General features: G+C 39.4%; 1 long non-coding RNA gene across 1 annotated transcript; it reads right to left on the bottom strand.

Annotated features, from left to right (window-relative positions):
* Positions 1-8,427: 8,427 nt before the first annotated feature.
* Positions 8,428-14,321, bottom strand: LOC127527031 (uncharacterized). Its single transcript, XR_007934386.1, has 2 exons — positions 14,201-14,321; positions 8,428-8,609 (listed from the first exon to the last, which is right to left on the bottom strand). It is a non-coding gene; the product is annotated as an uncharacterized LOC127527031 (long non-coding RNA).
* Between the last annotated feature and the right edge of the window lie 6,022 nt (positions 14,322-20,343).

The raw sequence follows: 20,343 nt of genomic DNA, 5'->3' as shown, positions 1-20,343 counted from the left end.
GCCAAGTCTGTGTAAAAATTTGGGATTGTGATAAATGGCCAGCTGTCCTTCAGGTACCATGTTGCTATGGTCTCTCTGGTCTTGCAGATTCACTCTATTCAATATCTGCGAGATCAGAGCATAACTAACAAAGTATTAAGCACAAGTCCTGGTCCAGGCTTTGGCTTTATCATATCTGGACTACTGCAGCTCTCTGCTGGCAGGACTACAAGCATGTGTCACCAAGCAGCTGCAGATGATTCAAAATGCAAGAGCTTATCTGGTAGCAGGCACACCTCACTACTTATTTTAAATTTACTATATTGGCTTGCTGTGGCGGCACAAATTAAGTTCAGATCCTTTATGTTTGCCTACAGAGTAGTCAATGATATGGAGATATATGATATATCATACAGAGACATCTATGATTTGACCTGATATGATATAAGGTATGGAGATATACCTGTAGATATGGAGACACATGGGATGTCCTGCGCTCTTTCCCGACCATTCATGTCTGCTCCCAGATAGACACCAGAAAAGGTGCAGAAACTCCTCAATCAATGATTGAACTCCTTATTGTTAACCCTGAGAGGGAATCGGGCTCGGAACTCTATGTAAATACACACAGGCCCGACTCAGACACGGGGTGATGTTTAATGAATTACTTTACAGCAGGGTTTCTTAAACTTTTTTTTTCTTGCATTTCAATCTTGCCCTTCTTAGTGTCATAACTTTGAGAATCGCCGCTGGCAGTCACTGAAGTGAAGGGGTGTGAAAAAGAAATTTAAATTACTGACACTGGAATAATGTGTCCAAACACCATAAAAGCAGGCGTCCCTCAAGAAGAGGGTGTTACTTGAAACTGAAGCCTCACCGTGGTGAAACCTCCCATTGACACTCTCTGACTGGAAATTTGCTGCAACAATCCTACCTTATTTGTGCCCTGGGCACCAGTTATTTTGCGATTTTTATGAGTTTATTAAAAGAAGTAGGCCGGTTGATATCCCAGCTTTCCATTTTGTTACTCTCAGTCTCTTCCTAGGTCACAATGCTCAAATAGCTGTACATAGAGAGTGGGGAGTCACTTCAACCACCATCATTGGGCAGCATCCACCTGGATGATACAATAGCAGCCATTTGTGCTCCAGCATGCTGACCACATACTAACTATTAGATTTTGAAGTAGTGACAGACACTCAGCCATGTAGAGACAGCGGATGATTAGGGGACCGAAATGGACAAGGTTATGGTTGGCAGTTTAGACAGGACACTTGGGTATGCCCTACTCTTTTTGAAGAATGACCAGGGGTCTTTTATGACCATAAGAGCAAGAACAGCAATATTTTTCAGCACAGTGTCCCTGTCACTGCCTTGGGGCATTTTTATCACACACAGACTACAGGATAAGCGCCCCCTGCTGGCCTCACCAGCACCTCATTTGACAGCAACCCAAGCTTTCTTTAATTCCCTTACAAAAATGAAATACATTTAAAATTATACTGCTACCGATATGAATATATCTCTATATATAAAATTCATATAAAAAGTCTGTCTGTATGTCTGTCCGCTTTTCACAAGAGAACTACTTAACGGATTTAGAGCGGGTTTTTTTCCAGAATTTGCTTGAACATTCCAATTGATTTTGTGACTTTTCTCATTGAGCTAAGTATCATAATTCGGTTATGGCACGATTTATTCATGCGAGTTCGAGAGAGACTGCAGGCCAAAGGGAGGAGGAGGCGGAACCTCGGGTGTAGGGAACGGTGCGGGGCCGTCCTCTCTCACACGCCAGCCTAAAATTCGAATTTCTCTACCTCTCGCCACGTGTTGGAGCGCACCTTGCCTCTGCTTAGCTAGCGATACCTGTTTGTTCAGCAGACATTATCATCTAGAGATTGTTAAGAGTAACGTTTGACGATTTTGAGAGAGATCACAGCTACGTGTGTTTTAGAGGGTACCTGCTCATTGGCAGAGATATCACGGCGTACCTACCTTCCTCTTTGATAGAGATACCTACCTTGCCAACTTTATACATTTTTGTCAAAATGATCACAGATACATTCTCGCCCCGATAGCAAAACTAAAAATATTGAATATCACGAGGCCCTCACATACCAAAGCTATTAATATAAATTGTTCTCAATACAAATTATTACATTTTAAAAAAAATTTTATATGATTTTTAAAGTTTGTCCTGTTTCACTACAATGCAGGTGAAGCCGTGGGTGACAGCTAGTTTTAAAATATGTTACAGATTACTTCATAGATAGATTTTACACTATTTTGAAATACACATAAATGTAATGTAAAATACGTAAATTAGTCATTTTTGCATATTGCAATATATTTTCCAAAATGTAAAAGTTTACTTCTCCATATATTTTAAAATAGTAGGAGTATAGTAGTGTTGTCATTTCTACACGCTGTGACTGAAATGTTTGCAAATCCCTTTAAACGAAAGTCTGCAACGTGCCCTTCAATCACATGTGAATTGTCTGATTTGTAATTTTAAATTGTGGAGTTGAAGGGGAAATCAAATAAAAATGTTGTCTTTGCCCCAGACATTATGGAGAACACTGTAGTTGCTGTTATTGCTTTTAATTAAAATAAATCTGACTTACAAGTAAAAGCTTACAAATTGTTACTCATGTTGTTGACAGGCCGGATTGTCTGTTCCTCTTCTAGCTGAGGTCCCTTGAGGGCACTTGAGGATGCTGAGGTGAAAGACCCTTCATATTCAGATCATATTATGTGATATCATCTACTGTTAAATTCTGCTCTGTACTTGTAATATTTTTATTTTACTGTTATAGTGTATTGAGGATTACTTGTGCTTTGTTCTGTGTATTGTATTGTATTGACCACTCTTCTTTTTGACACCCACTGCCTATCTGGACAGGGGTCTCTCTTTAAAGTGCCTTTCCCAAGGTTTCTTCCATTGTTTTTTGGGGCTGGGGGGCTGTCAAGATGCAGGGCCTGTTAAAGCCCATTGCGGCACTTCTTGTGTGATTTTGGGCTATACAAAAATAAATTGCATTGTATTGTATATTCCTTCATATCCCACACTTAAAAAAGAACCTAAGAAGTCAGCTGGTCTCGTTCATGTTAGGTGGACTGAGAAGACCATCAAACTGTCTATTTTTTGAATTTCAAATCGAACTTCAGAAAAAGATAAAGAACCTCATGTGTCACTCTGGATACCCATCATTAGAAAACAATAAGGGCAAAATTAGCCCAAAAATCTCCAAAGTTGGAAATTAGCTTCATAGAAATGAAGAAGAATGAGGTCTTTTGGTTAAAGTTTTAACTCAGCAGTAGTTGTAGCGAACAGAGCCAGGGTGACCATGGGGTGAACTGCAAGGGTGGTGAACATGATGCTTAAGCACGGTGCACTGAGGTTTTAAAGATTATCCTTTTTTTATTCTGTAGATAGGAACATGATGCAAAAATGTCAAGGGTGTGAGAGAACTCTTGAATTTGCATCAGCTGACACTGTGGCTATTTCACAGAACATTCAGAGCTTTTATTTCAATACTGCTCATGTTCATTGTGTCATTATAGACCTGAAGCGAGTTTTGTGAAGTCACACCTTTTCATTTTTATTATTGTGCATTTACCTTGTAATTTTATTCAGGATCAATGTCTTAGACTATCTACATCAATTTTTATAATTACATATCTACAGAGTTAGGTGAATCCCCCAGGATCACAACCTGAAGAAAAAATGTGACGTCCTTGTGGCTAGAAGTGTTCTGTCTTAACCAGTACAGCCCAGAGCTCTTAAAGATGGAGTTTTGTTAATCTAAAGGAATCAAAAACCTTCATAAGGTGCAGACAACTCCATATTTTGTTTTGATTTTTTTTATTTGATATACTTTATTAATTCCTGAGGGGAAACTGTCTTTTTGAATGAACTTTGGAGATCAGAGCACAGGGTAAGCCTTTGTACAGCACCCCTGGAACAAATTTCAGGTAAAAGACCTTACTCAAGAGCCCAATGGACTAGGATCTCTTCTGACAGTAACCAGATTTGAACTGGCAACCTGCAGATACCAACACACATCCATAGCCTCAGCCTTAGCCTCCCTAACCCTAACCTTAAGTCCATGTCTTGGCACAATGAAAAGCATTATTAAGAAAGAAAGAAAGAAAGAAAGAAAGAAAGAAAGAAAGAAAGAAAGAAAGAAAGAAAGAAAGAAAGAAAGAAAGATGTAGTGGTTACCTTTTTTTTAAATGTTTGTGGTGATCTTGCGTGGAACAACCTCATTGAAGAAGAGAACAGTGGTGACTCAGACCACAGTGTTTACGAAGGACCAACCCAACAATTATTACAATTACAATTATTTATCAACTGTATATATTCAAATTGGGTACAAATAAAGTTCTATCTATCTATCTATCTATCTATCTATCTATCTATCTATCTATCTATCTATCTATCTATCTATCTATCTATCTATCTATCTATCTATCTATCTATCTATCTATCTATCTATCTATCTATCTATCTATCTATCTATCTATCTATACTGCTCAAAAAACTAAAGGAGTCTCTCATCAAGTCAATGAAACTTCTGGGCTATTGATCTGGTCAGTTAAGTAGCAGAGGGGCTTGTTAATCAGTTTTAGCTGCTTTCGTACACTAGAGGGGCAACAATGAGACGACCCCCAAAACAGGAATGAATGGTTTAACAGGTGGAGGCCACTGACATTATTCCTTCCTCATCTCTTTTTTCACTCGTTTTGCATTTGGCTACGGTCAGTGTCACTACTGGTAGCATGAGGCCATACCTGGACCCTACAGATGTTGCACAGATAGTACAATATAAACCCTTAAATGGCAGAGGCCCTGCTTACTTATCTGAACTTATCATTAGTTACAAACCAGAGTGCGAATTGAGATCTCATAATATCGGCCTATTAAAGAGTCTAATGATTAATAAAGTAACAGTGGGAGGTTGAGCTTTTAGTTACAGGGCTCCAAAGACTGTGGAGTGATCTTCCTGCTAATATAAGAGATGCCCCTTCAGTCTCTGGCTGAGGACTCCAGCACACCCTGATTAGAGCTGCTGATAAGCTGTGCATGCTGCATTTCTGTTTGTTAGGCATTTGTGCAGAAATATAAGTAACACAATATTTTTAAACGGTTACTAACTCTCTTTTATTATTTTTCTCTTCCTGGTATCTGGATGTGGCACTTGTGCCCACTGTGCTACTGCCAGGCTGCTCTCCTGGATATGGAAAAGTCATCTCAGATAAAGGAGCATTGGAATCATCGGATGGAAAGACTCCCTCATCTGATTGGATGGCCAGCGTAGACTTCACTATAAAAAATAAACAGGAGCAGGTAGGCAGGTAGTTGGTCAACGTCTCCAGGATTGTGACTTTGCTTTGGATTTTCTCTTTTATGATTTTAATTTCCACCATTCCCAACTGGCCATAGTTCATTGATCACTTATCGATTTATGTTTAATCAGTTTCTACACAGTTCTTTTTGTGTTTTAACAAATCTGTATTTATATGTGTACTAGTTCTGTATTTACTAATTAATTTAATCTATACTAACTTGGAATTGTTCAAAGCGCCCTGTGCCTGCACTCAGTGAAGAGCAGTATAAAAAAAAAAAAAAAAAAAAACATAGTTACTTAGGCACTGGTGCACAGCCCATTTCTTTTCCGCATTGGTCTCTCTTAGGTAGTAACACTCTGGGAGATATCACTGATGACTTATAACTCCTGAGATTTCTTGACAACAACATTTGTTTCCATAGCCCATTTTGGTATAAATGGTGTAGCTCAAGGTGCTGTACAAGATGAAGAAAAAAAAGTTTTCATGAAACAAAAATAAGATTAGGCAATACTAAGTAACAAAGAATAAAGTATTGTCAGATGGCCAAGAGGACAGAAAAAAAAAATCTGCAGGGTTTCCATGGCCAAAAGACCACCCAGCCCCAACTGGGCATTCGACCTAATATAAGAGTTCCTAAATCAAATCTCTTAGTTTTCATGCTTTACATAATAGGATTTAAAGATGTTAGTCTCGTGGACAGCTGAGACAACCACCTTTGTTCCGTCATCTCAGGGGGCTGCATGGTGCCTGGATCAGGTGGTGGTGGCTCAGATCACCACCACAGAAGAATTGGAAAAGACAGCTGAGAATAGTGGGGATTAGAACAGATTGTGGATCCCAGAAGAATATGATAATTCTATACTCATATAGTCTGTTAGGACTACAACTGAAATGAGGATATAAAGTATAAAGGCCAAATTAAAATAATGGGGTTTTAGCAGTTTTTTAAAATGTTTCACACTATTAGCCTAGTATATTGTCTGTTCTGAACGGCCACTGACTCTGCAGCACCACTGAACAAGCAACATGAAGACCAAGGCGCACTCCAAACATGTCAGAGACAAATTTGTGGAGAAGTAGAGATCAGGGTTGAATTATAAAAAAAATATCCCACAAAATGTATTTAAAGTAAGTTCTGTGTGTAGTGAGTGTATGTCATCAGTTGAGATCATTTCCAATTTTTTTCAATATGGCCCTCTAACACATGCTTATCAGATCGTCTATGTCAGCCCTAAGAACTTTATGTGCTACATGTCTGGTAAACTGCTGGATGTTTTTTAAATTTAATCTGGCTATTAAATCATGCAATGAAGCTCAAAGTGATATCAACAGTATGAATAAGTTTTAAGAAGTTGAAAGTCAACCAGGTGTTGCTTCATACAGTAGCTCTCAGTATTTTCATATTTTCTTTATATCTCATACTATGACCAAGTCCTAGACAAACAGGATTTTCAAACTGAATACTGTAACTTATCCCCTCCAGGATGGGCAGTCATCTCCACAGTCGGCTTGTTTTTCATATCACCTTCATTTTTGCTGTTTGGGTATTGCTGAATGTTATGTCATAGACAAACTATACCTTACCAAAACACCTTTATTATATTATTATATGTCTTCTGCTTTGTGGTTGCCTCTCGCTGAGCCCTCTGCTTCTCTTTCTTCCTTCATTAGCTAGTTACTTTGAGTCTTTTCATTTGATTTTCAGTTTCTGAGACCAACATGAGATGTAAACGCCTGCATGTCATCAAAAAATCTGTTGCTCTAATATGATACCTTAGAATATCTTCTTAATTTGCTTTACAAAATAGAGCAAAATATTCATTTTTATGAGTCGAGAGTAATGAATTTTATTGTTACAAAGGTTTATAAATTTACAGCTCCTAAATATTGGAACTTTATAAGTAGGCTTTAGACTCCAATTACTTTTCAGTTAATTTCTCAGTGTGAAATTCCAGGCATTTCAATTTTCTTTGTACAAAGGCACTTAATAAGATTTTATTATAAGTACATCATTTGGGTCACCTGAACTTCCAATGAGGTCATCCACCTGAAGCTAAGCACGTTCAGGCCTGGCCAGTACTTGGATGGAAGACGAACCAGGAGAAACTTAGGATACTGCTAGAAGAGGTGTTGTCAAGGCCAGCAGGGTGCGCTTACCCTGTGGTCTGAATGTGGGTGCCAATCGCCCAGTGCAGTGACAGGAACACCGTACTGTAAAAACGGCACTGCACTTTGGACGTGACTTAAAACTGAGGTCTTGAATCTCTGTGGTCATTAAGGATCCCTTCATAAAGAGTACAGTGTATCCCGATGTCCAGGCTAAATTGCCCACCACGGCCTGGTCATTCTGGCCCCTAATGTTCCCCTTTCTCTATTTGACTATCTCTCTCACCCCTTCACCTCACAGCTCACGTGTGGTGAGTGTACTGACGCAAAAATGGCTAACGTCACATGATTCTTAGTGGTAGTTGAAATGACTCCGCACTCATTGTGTAAAGCATTCTGAGTAGTGACGAAAGCGCTATATAGATGTAAAACATTATTAATATTATTATTATCATCATTGGTTGAATCTTTGCTGTTCTCAAGCATGCACGTAGGAGGATCATCTTCCAGGTTTATTGGTGGTAAGATATACCACTCCAGGGCGAGAGGGGGTGCAGTCACTAACTGTCACATGGGTTAGAGGTGTTCTGGTGGCATGAGGGGGACATACTCAATATTAGACACATGGTTTTAATTTTAGGGGTGAGGTCTGAGATACACTGACATTTGATTAAAGGTGGAAGGAGGGGCAGACATGTGAACTGCCAGTACAAATAAAACACTACCAATGTGCAATGTATAAAAATTGAGAAGCTGTGCGTAACAACCTACTTTAAGCTGAGAGCAGATATAAGAACAGTTTACTTAGCTCAGAGTTAATTCAGCTGGCCTACTCAATCTGATCACCACCACCTCCCATGTCTTGTGATATTCTTATATACAGCTGATGCTTATTTCTGTATTTATTTCTGTATTTCTTGCTCTGTTTTGCCCTTTGTATGCTTAATGTCACATTGGCTAACAAAGTTGCACAATAATCAGTCACGAGGAGACTTGCAAGCAGATTTTATTCTTGAACTTGGTGAAACAGAATTGGAGCCATTGTTAAACAGGGAGGAGTAAAAAGACGGCTCCTTTAGTGGTTCTGCTCCAGTGATGAATTCTTCAATCTAAGAATTCAAAGGCCTCTACCACAGTGGAACAGGAGGAGAATTTACAGCTATAGGCTGCATCTGAAAGACAGAAAAATGAAACAATTAATGGGTAAGTTGCTCAAATTTAAAGCTTCCAATCACCATGAGATATATGAGTTCACACACTGAGCTGGCACTGCAGTTATCTGAAGTGGTCCTGTGCGGCTAAACTTCCAGTCTGAAAGAGGGTCTTCTCCGTACTTGAATCAGCACTTGACATGAAAGCACAGCCCGATTGTTCAAATATGTTAATATTTTCTGTTTTCTCTTTATGTCAGGCATTAATTTATCAACTACTGTACATGTACAATTATCATGTAACCATACTTAAAGTGTCATCATAAAATAAGAAATTAAATTATTTGTGTGTGAACACACTTGGCCAATAAATGTGATTCAATGCAGCTCTGCTCCATTGATGATCAATCAAATTGGACACATCTTATAAACATTCACGCTCTGTGAAACGTTCATTCATTTGCATTGTACTTCCCAAGCCCAATTCAAGGCTTAGCTAGTGCTCTGTTCTCATTAAACAATCATGAAATAGATTGTTACTAAGTATAAGACCCACTAATGATTCAAAATACTCACTAAGAAGGGGGGAAAGCCCTCAAACCCCGACTGCACATGCAAATAAATTTACAAAAACATCCTGTGGTACAAAAAATAGCTCTGTGGTGGACAAAGACAAAAGGAGTTGCTTCAGCATGGCAATCAACAGGCAAACAAGTCTCAGTGAACAGATTCCATAATAATCCCAAAAAAAATCAAAAAGCAAAGTGAAACAATACACACTGCGTTTTTGTTTCTAGACTTTATAAGATTGAAAGTAGTCTGTTGAAGGTGAATGTTAGTGGCTGTGCCTCCTGGGGCCTGTCAAAGTCAAATTCATGAAGCCCACTCAGGATGGGGTGTATACCTTTATTATTACCACACATGTGGAGTCACCATAGCACCAGGAAAGAGAAGACTGAACTACAGCTGTTGTTCACACTTCTTGAAAACACAGTTAATTATAGAAATATGTGATTAGTGGGCATTTCTTATGAACCTGAAAGTTACTGATAAACGGACTATCGGTGTCAAATGTATGCTACTCTGGATTGCACAGAGTTTGTTATCAATAGTTAACTTGTACAAGAGTAACAACAGGGCAGGGTCAATGCAGTCTTTAATTAAAATACTTTACAAGAGACATATAGACAAAAGCTATCTGCTAACATGCATACATTAATCAATACAGAATCAAATAGAGAAATTATATTTAACACTAGAATTACCAGAGTCTACGAAAAAACTCGTAGATCCGGCCCACCTTAAAACTGTTCTCACCTCTCTTTTGTCTTCTAAATGTGCCGATTAAGACGAGCAGCAAGTAACCGGCTATTCCATCCCCCACCATTGCAAAACGTTCACTAAGTTTTCGCAGCTCATGCCTTGTTTGATTATCTGGGAGTGACTGAACTGGAGTTTTAGAGTGGAAATAATAGATCGTTATTTGGAACACATACAGTTCATGTGTGTTCCGTTTCTACAGTAATCTGTGTAAACACATTGTTAAAACAGAAACTTTTTCATATTTTAGAAATCAATGTTACAAAATGTAGGCATAAACTATAGAATGTGTGAAGCCTGATGGCCAAACATCAAATAAACACTTTCACAAAAGGTTCAAGGGTGTAACAACACTGTCTGTGGCGTAACGCTGAGATTTGCTGACTTGGAGCACAGCAACCTTGCCGTGCTATAGAGACGTGAGTTCGATTCCCAGCTTTGGAGAAAGTGTTTTTTTTTTCCTCAAACGGACATAAAATTTATAAATTGGTATGCACTGTAAATCGTTAAGTTTAAAATGTCAATCGCGGTTATTTCTGTTGATTAATTCATGCTTTTTACTTAGAGTCAGAACAGGAGCTTGTTCAGCTTATTCAGCTTCTGATCTGACTCAAACAGCGCCAGTATAACTTCACACCCAACCTGACGCTGTTCATTTTCAAATAATATTGCATTACTTTGACGATGTTTTCTGATTGGTACTATTCTTCAAAACGTCACATATATTTGTCTCTTTCTTTTTTTAAAATGTGCGTTGTAGCACGCAGCAACTGGCCACCTGCATGTTCTTGTGCACACTGAATAAGACAGCGCTATATGCAATCATCAGATTCAAATGTGAACAGCTAACAGTTATATAGCACAGAATGGAAATCAGCAGTTCTTAGCATTGAACCACGCAAGCTGTCATATCAACTGCCTACTGTAACTTGCTTTCTTTTTTCTTCGGTTATAGTCTTGAATAAAAGTGCACTTGTTTTGTTATACTTTTACATCAACATATGTTCCTGTGTTTGAGCTACATGGGCATGCTCAAAAAATACACGTGTAATGCCATGAAAAGTGCATGCAGACTCTTCAGTTTGCAATCATTGGTACGACAACGCAGTCACAAGTACACTGCAGAGCTATAGCGCGTCTTTATGTGAAAACAGCACTGTCAGGTGAGGAGTGGGGTGGTGGTAGGGAAGGATCCTGAACGCGACAGAGAATGAAAAGTGAATTAAAAAAAAAAAACAAAGCTAACCTTTGCAAATATCATAAATTACACCGGCTGTTACAGACTGAAATCAAATGTATCTTTTTATTCTAAAACAGTAAAAATAAGAACACTTCACAAAAGGGAGTCATGCAGGATTGAATTCGTGACCTTCTGATTGCCAGTCAGCAACTGATACTGTTGCGCCACGGCGGCAGTCGTAGTAAATGAGTGTCAATGTCGCACACTAAGGCAGCTTTTTTTGGTGGCGGCTTTTTTTTTTTGTACCTTTTGTGAAAGTGTTTCTTTGATATTTGGACTTCAGGCTTCATACAGTATATAGTTTATGCCTACATTTTGTCATTTGTTACTAGAATATAAAAAACGTTTCTGTTTTAAAAATGTGTTTACACAGATTACTGTATAAACGCAACACACATGAAATGCGTGTGTTCCAAATAACGATTTATTATTTCCACTCTAAAACTCCACTTCACTCCCAGATAATCAATCAAGACATGAGCTGGGAGAAGTTCATGTACGTTCTAAGTCGGTGGGGGGATGGAATAGCCGGCTGCTTGCAGCATGTCTTTATCAGTACATTTAGATGACAAAAGACGCTGGCGGAGAGGTGAGAACGGTTTTAAGAAGTGATTTAAGGTGAGCCAGATCTACGAGGTTTTTCATAGGCTCTGGTAATTCTAGTGTTAACAGTAAAAATCTTCTCTGAAAGACACCAGCCACAAAACACATGGCACATAATAACAGATACAAAGATATGCAGAAATGACAACAAAAATAAAAATGAACAAGACACACATTAAAGAGACATTTCAACCCCAGCCAGGCATGGAATGCTGGCCAAAACATAACAAAAACTTCCTTACAATGCGGTTAAGGGGAGGGTTGTGGGAGGGAGGACTTCCTCAGGAGTAACAGCGACCATCTTGTGGGCGTGTCTCTTAGTGGGAGTGTCTTGTGGTAGGAGTGTCCTGTAGTTCTGTGGGCCACAGCCAGACCCTTCCTGGAGTTTTGTTGTATAAGTCAGGTGACATTAAACTGCAAACAATTGGCTTTTCAGTGGAGGTCCTGAATTACAAAGCCACAGAGGTCTGCAGCAGGACACTTTTCTATAATTCAGTTTATTAGGCAATTATTGAAACACAAGAAGACAGCTATGACACTCCTTAGAGGAGAACTGTCATGATTTTGTATCTTTTATTAGCGAAAAAAACTCATTATGTTAACATGGCTTTCTCATAGCTTCTTTTTAGTTTAATCTTGATCTTCTGTATATGCATTTAATTATTATCATTCATGGTGGCTCTGAAATCCGTACTAACCTCTACCTTCTTTGCTATTCTTTTTCCAATTTTCTGTGGTGGTGATCTGGGCCACCACCACCCAATCAAAGCACCATTCTGTCCCTACACTGATGGATTGAAGTCCAGATGTCCACTTGACCATCATCATCAAGTTTTTCCATGTGAAGCCTGAAAACCACGAGGACTGATTGAGGTCATTTATGTTAGGTAGAATGCCTAGAAGTGGCTGGGTGGTCTCGTGGCCTGGAACCCCTGCAGATTTCGTTTTTATTTCTCTTTTTGTTTTTTCTGTCCTCCTGACCATCGGACCTTACTTTTCTTCTGCGTCAATTAGCATTGCCTAATGTTATTTTTTTATATTTTGTCTTTTTTCATTTTCTTCATCCTGTAATGCACTTTAAGCTATATCATTTGTATGAAAATGTGCTATAGAAATAAATATTGTTGTTGTTGTTGTTGTTGAAAAGTACTCGTTAATGAAGGAGTCGATGGAACCATGCAGATGTTTTCATATACATTGGATTCAAAAGTATTCAGACAACTCCACTTTATACACACTTAATTTAAGTGGATAAATTTGCCATTTTGCCAATCAATCTGCTCTCAAAAACCCATAATGACAAAGTGAAGACATTTTCCAAAAGGATTGCAAACTTATTAAAAATCATAAGAAGAAATCTCTTGTAAATATTCAGATCTTTTTCAGTGGAAGTCCAGTTTGTGCTGAGGTTTATCCTGTTTACTTTAATTCTCCCTAAGACGTGTCTAGAACTTGATTGGACTAAATGTGTGGTAAACTGAATTGATTGGCCGTTGTTTAGAAAGTCACACCTGAACCTGTATATGGAAGGTCTGCACTTCACACATCATATCAGGATAAAAACCAAATAATGAAGTCCAAGGAACTGTATGTAGACCTCCACAATCAAAATACTGAGATATACAGTACTATAGATCAGGGTATACAACCATTTGTAAAGCTTTGAGTGTTTCCAGGAGCACAGTAGGCCTCAATAAGTATGAAATGGAAGAAGTCTGGATCCATTGTGATCCTTCCTAGAGTTGGCTGTCTAGCCAAACTGAGTAACTGGGTAAGAAGGGTCTTAGTCAGGCAGGTGAGCAAGAACCCAATGGTCACTGTAAGAGAGCTTTAGAAATCCCCTACTGAGATGAGAGAAGCTGTCAGAAAGAGAAACATCTTAGCAGTACTCCATCAATCAGGCATTTATGATGACTAACTCCTGATTGGAATTCTGAGAGCATCACGGAAAGGATTCTATGGTGTGATAAAACTGTAAGGCCTATGTCTTGATGAAGACCATGCACTGCTCATCACCTACCAGTATCATTCCTAAAGTGATTCTAAGTAGTAGGGACAATGATACTGGTCAAAATGTAATGAATGTAGTCAAATACAAAGAAATCCTTGAAGAAAACCTGCTTCAGAGCGTATGTTACATCAGAGTGGAGTGAGAGTTCACCTGAGGCATACAGCCAAGACAACGCTGCAGTGGCCTCAGAACAAGTCTCTGAGTGTCCTTGAGTGGACGAACCAACGCCCAGACTTTAACTCTGAAGATGAAAGTTTACAGAAGCTATCCAACTAATTTAATGGATTTGAGAGCTTGTAGAGACTTACCAAAACACTCAAAGCTGGATTTGCTGCCAATGAGGCTTCTACAAAGTACTAAATTAAAAATCTGAATACTTCTATGAATGAATGACACAGAATTATGCAAGAGCTCTTGTAGTGCAGCAGTAATACTCACCACATCAGCAGCAGCAAATGTGGCTACCACAGCAAGGGCAGCCATGATATGAAGTACACGGGCAGCAAACATGATGATCAGCTCATTTGATGAGGTCTGAGGATCTCTGACTATCAGAGAGTCTTCTGGAGTTTATATGGAGTGATTACAAAAAATTTTATTTGCATTTGTGTTTGAAATCAACTAAGATTGTCCTTCTTGTAGGTTGCCAGGAGCCACGGACAGGTTCTGCAAGATACAAAACACTCTATAATTCATTGCTAGAGTTTACGGTAAATTAAACTGAATTTTCCTAAAAACTTCTCCTAAAGAAAAGTACTGTGTATTACTGAGGCAGAATGCTTCATACAAGTTTTGAATATTAAAACAATCTATATATATATAAAATTCGTGTTTGAAACGGAAATGACGTATGACCACGGGTAACGGAAATTACGTATGACCACAGAACATATTATAATATAGGAACTTATTATTTGTGTGAGAGTTATTTTATTGATATTGAAAAGAAGAAAAAAGACTGTTTAAATAAGGAGCTGGGAAGGTGAATGTAAAGAAGAAGCCAGCGGTAAAGCAGGTGAGACTCCGTAATAAGGACAGTTGGGTGCACAGAGAAGGAGTGCCGGCTAACCTCGAAGAACCTTCAGAGCACACGGCTTTACTTTGCTTTTATGATGCGGGCGTCGGCCATGGACGGACGCTAACGCCGAGACACCCGGGTGAGACGGACTTCTTCCTTTAACAAAGGAATGGTCACCTGGCAGGTGAGATCGCTTCTTTTACATTTAAATTCAGTATACGAGTCAGTGGAACGTATCTGACTTGATCACTGGATTCATTGCAGATTTCCCAGGCCCAGACTTTAAAACAAAGTTGATATAAAGGAGACTGGGGAATGTGTGGGGATTGTGTGTGTGTCTAATTTATGTTTGTATATAGATGTAATATAGGTTTAAGTACTGTGAATATATTTGTGCTGTTTGTAAATAGGGTAATTTTCCATTTCTTTTCCTTGCTTGCTTTCTTTCTTTGCTGTTTCGCCATTTTCTGGAGAGTATATTATAGAGTGTTTAAGGGGGTGGCATATTAATTAGGGTTTGTGTAGTTATTATAATTTGACAAGGATTTAAATGGTGTTTATTGTTTTGCTTGATTTATAATATATTCTTTTTTGATTGTTTAAAGAATTGTTGGGGTGATTATTTCCTTTGTATAAATTCATAAAAGACAAATCCAGATGAGGATATCAAATTGGGGCTAAGGTTCGGTTGGGTTCCGTACTTAATAGAATTAATTTTCCTAAGAGTAGGAGATTTTTGTGTGTGCTGGGCTCCTCATTCAACTTAAGAGGAACGTGCTACACCTTGATAGTAAAAGAGATGAAGAAAACAGCTTTGCGTCTTTCTACTTTTTAACTGCGCTGAGGCTGTAAACAATGTGAAGACGAGACCGCCTTCAGCGGCGAGGGGTCATAAGAACAAAGTGGATGCTGGGAGGCGCGGAATGTCGGGCTTTTCCTCCTGGTCAGCAGCTTCACAGTTTGGGCAGCGTCCACTCTTCTCTCACTGTTTCTCACACTTCAAGTGCCCCGTCGGCTCCTGGGACAGTGGAAATCTTTGCGAATAAGTGTAATCGGCGCTATCGAAGCGGGACTCTCTTGGTAAATTGCGGTGCACGGCTACTTACTGTCCCTTAAGATGAATTTGGGTCACTAAAACCCCGCAACATTCAAGGTTGCTTTTGTGATGAATTCTTTTAAGAAAATGGAGGGTTTACATCTAAAAAGATGTACCGACCTCTTCATGTTAAATATTAGACTTGGGAATTGTTTTGACCTTCTGCCCGTTAAGCACGGAAAGACAGCGTCCACTATTTCTCAGAATAATTTTTCGCTTAAATCACAGGCACATAGTGAAAGTTTGGCAAGCAGGTAGTTTTACCGAAACCACTGCAGTAGTACTCAATGTATCTTTACTTCTTAAATGTTAATGTTTGACTGTTTAATAATTTATACGCTTCTTATATCTTCTTCAAATTCTTTTATCAAAATGTTTTACTACTTAATAATTAATATTTATATAATTTCTATTTATTGTAAATACTCTTTATTTGTTCAAAAATAACATTTGTAATTAACAAACTTATTTTATAAATACTACATTTTAGTTTTTTTTCCCTTGCACTCAGTGAGCGAAGCCACTGGGTAATCAGCTAGTAAAACAATAAAACATTGACTTCTACTTTTGGAGTACACGCCTAAACAAAATGTGCTGTGTGTTTATTTCAAAGCACCCATTTTACGAACATTCTGTTCTTGATGAGAAAATTTAAAAAAGAAAAAAAAAATGAATGGTGAAATTCGGGCACTGCATGTGCATGAACAGCTGAGGAGACGGGAAGATACGGAGCGATCTGTGTGGAGATGAGCTGATTGTTTGATTGTTTGATTTTTTTAGTGTTGAATTGTTTGTTTAATTAGATGGAAATTAGGTTGCCACATAATAATGATAATAAATAAAAGCAGGGATATGACAAATAAATAAATAAATAGCTTAAATAAATAAATATAAAGGGAATATACTGTATACTGCTGAAAAAAATTAAAGGAACATTTTTAATCTGATGCTTTTCATCAAGCCATTGAAACTTCTGGGCTATTGATTGGGTCAGTTAGGTAGCAGAGGGGATTGTTAGTCAGTATCAGCTGCTTTGGTACACTAGAGGGGCAACAATGAGAAGACCCCCATCTGGTTTTTCACTTATTTTGCATTTGGCTACGGTCAGTGTCACTACTTGGTAGCATGAGGCGATATCTGGACCCTACAGAGCTGGCACAGATAGTCCAACTTTTCCAGGATGGCACATTAATACGTGCCATTGCTAGAAGGTTTGCTGTGTCTCCCAGCATAGTCTCAAGGGCATGAAGGAGATTCCAGGAAACAGGCAGTTACTCTAGGAGAGCTGGACAGGGCCATAGAAGGTCCTGACCGGTATCTGCTCCTATGGGCAAGGAGGAACAGGATGAGCACTGCCAGAGCCTACAAAATAACTTCCAGCAGGCAGGCCACTGGTGTGAAAGTCTCTGCCAGAACACTCAGAAACTCAGAACTGGCAGGTCCACCGCTGGCGCCCCGTGCTTTTCACAGATGAGAGCAGGTTCACCCTGAGCACATGTGACAGACGTGAAAGGGTCTGGAGAAGCCATGGAGATCGTTATGCTGCCTGTAAAATCATTCAGCATGACCGGTTTGGTGGTGGGTCACTGATGCTCTGGGGAGGCATATCCATGGAGGGACACACAGACCTCTACAGGCTAGACAACAACACCTTGACTGCCATTAGGTGTCAGGATGAAATCCATTGACAGACCCTATGCTGGTTCAGTGGTTCCTGGGTTTCTCCTGGTGCATGAAAATGCCTGGCCACATATGATGAGAGTACGCTGGCAGATCCTGGAGGATGAAGGAATTGATACCATTGACTGTCCCCCATGCTCACCTGACCTCAATCCAATAGAACACCTCTGGGTGTGACATTATGTTTTGGCCCATCTGACAGCGTCAGGTTGCACCTCAGACTGACCAGTAGCTCAGTGATGCCCTGGTCCAGAGCTGGGAGGAGATCCCCCAGGACACCATCCGTCATCTCATTAGGAGCATGCCCCAAACCAAACCCCCAGATGTTGTCAGGCATTCATACAAGCACATGGGGTCCATCCAAACTACTGAGTACGATTTGGAGTTGCTGCAATGAAATTTCAGCCAAATGGACTTGCATGTCTGCCACTGCATCATTTTTTCACTTTGATTTTTTGGGTGTCTTTGAATTCAGCCCTCTGTAGGTTGATAATTTTCATTTCCATCAAACGATGCAACATCCTTTTGTTCCTAACACATTACCCAGTCCATACCAGTAAAGATAGCCAGCATGATTTTTTCCCATTGAGATCTGATGCGTTACAAAAGCAGAGTATAATCATCAAACTACAATATCATAAACTTATGTGAACAGAAATAGAAAAAATAGAAAAAATTGAGAAAAAGGAAAAATAAGGAAAATAACCAACAACAGCAATTTTTTTCTTGTATAGCCCAAAATCACACAAGGAATGCCTGATTGGGCTTTAACAAACCCTATTTCTTGACAGCCCCCTAATATTAACTCTGTAAGAAAATAAGAAAATGCTCCCGAAAAAAACTTTCAGGTCAGGTGAGGATGTGGAGCATGCACTGGTACAGCGTGTGCCACACAACGAAACAGCTCAGGATTCCGGTTGGCAAACACCAAGGAAGACATACGGTCCAACCCCCATCCTCTGGAAATGACTATGTATCTGCCGCAGCCAGGTGTTACATGGGTGTCCCCTTGGCCTGGTCCAGTCGGTCGGGTCCTTAACATTGAGGACTCTGCAAGCCACATCATCCTCGCGGAATCGCGTTGCATGGCCACAGTGTCGTAACTGATGCTCCCTCACAATCCTCACAATGTAGGTAATGTGCCTCATTTGGGACTCCGTGAGCAACCCCTCATTCGACACAAAGTCAAACCAGCGGTACCCAAGGATTCTCCAAAGAGACACAGTAACGAAGGTGTCCAGTCTTCATCTCATGTCTCTGGATAGCGTCCATGTCTCACATTCATATTACAAAACAGGAAGCACCGGGACTCTAAAGACTTGGACCTTCATCCTTTTACAAAGATATCGAGAACACCACATATACCTTTCCAGCGACTTCATGACCCATAATGCTCTCCCCAGTCTATCTACTGACTTCATAGGAAGAATCGCCAGAGACATGAACGTTACTGTTGAGGTAAGTAAACCTCTCAACGAGGTTGACACTCTCTCCACAGACAAACAAACTGATGGCTGTGCACAATAGGTCATTACAGGCCTGGATGTTAGTTTTTATCAGGTCACTCACAAGACTACACACTCAGAGTCCTTGTGCTCGAAAGCCCCGATCAGAGCCTCCATTGACTCTGCGACGATCACAGCATCATTGGGAAAGTCAAGATTAGTGAATCTCTCTTCACCAAAATTTCAGAACTGGGTGAACACCTGGAAAGTGCAGTTTAATGTAGAAAGTGCAAAGTGCTGCACATGGTCAAAAGGAAAATCAATTATAAATATAAGATGGGAGACACAGCTACAGGAAGCAGGTTTATAAAGAGGTTTATGTTGACGCAACATTTTCATTGTCTAATCAGCATACAGGAAAATAAAATGTTAGGTTATATCATAAAAAATTATAAAAAGTTGATTACAAAAAAACTGTTGAATGTAAGTCAAGGGACATTATACTGAAACTATATAATGCACTAGTAAGGCCAATTCTGGAATGTTGCGTGCAGTTCTGGTCACCACACTACAAGTAAGACATATCAGCAGTTGAAACTGTGCAGAGGAGAGCAACCAAGTGCATCCCAGGACTTAAGGACATGTCCTCCCATGGGAATGAAAACTCAAAAAAAAACCTCCTCAGGATCTATTTTGTTTGGTGTGAAAGAAGATAATTAAAACGTAACATAAGATAGAAAGTAGAAACTGTTCTGTGCTATAAAATGAAGCAAATTCAATTTGAAACAAATTTAAACGACAACACCGGCTGACTGGATACTACTACACGATCGACATGTTTTACACAAGTTCTGAGAAAATGGACATCATAAAGTCAGGTGTCAATGGTTTCAAGAAATTTGCCTTGTCGGTAGGAAATTGCTTTGTCATATATATTTCTTGTTTGTCTTTCGTTGTTTCTCCATTTTTAACGGTTTCAGCACATAGCACCTGATATGAAGCTGTTGTATCGCTACTTCCAGACTCGGTAGTTGCAACCATTTCACTCACTGCACTGTCTGCATAACCTGTTTGTGGTTGTTGCGACGATTCACCAGCATCAGCATTCTCAGTTACCACCACTGGCCCTTGCTCAGTTTTGAGAAAGGTGGAAAGCTTGATAAGCTTAGCGTTTTTCAATTCCTGTTGGAGGCATGACTTACGTTTAGCAGCACCACTATTATAATGTTTGCTGGATCCACTGCTACTGGCTGACATGGCATCATATGGCGAGAGTATAAAAAGCTTCAAATTGTTAAAATATTTGGCATTTGCCGAGTAACGGGGACCATAGCTCAACAAG

The sequence above is a fragment of the Erpetoichthys calabaricus genome, chromosome 3 (genome assembly GCF_900747795.2).
Source record: "Erpetoichthys calabaricus chromosome 3, fErpCal1.3, whole genome shotgun sequence".
NCBI lineage: Eukaryota > Metazoa > Chordata > Cladistia > Polypteriformes > Polypteridae > Erpetoichthys > Erpetoichthys calabaricus.
This window is presented reverse-complemented; position numbering and strand designations above follow the sequence as displayed.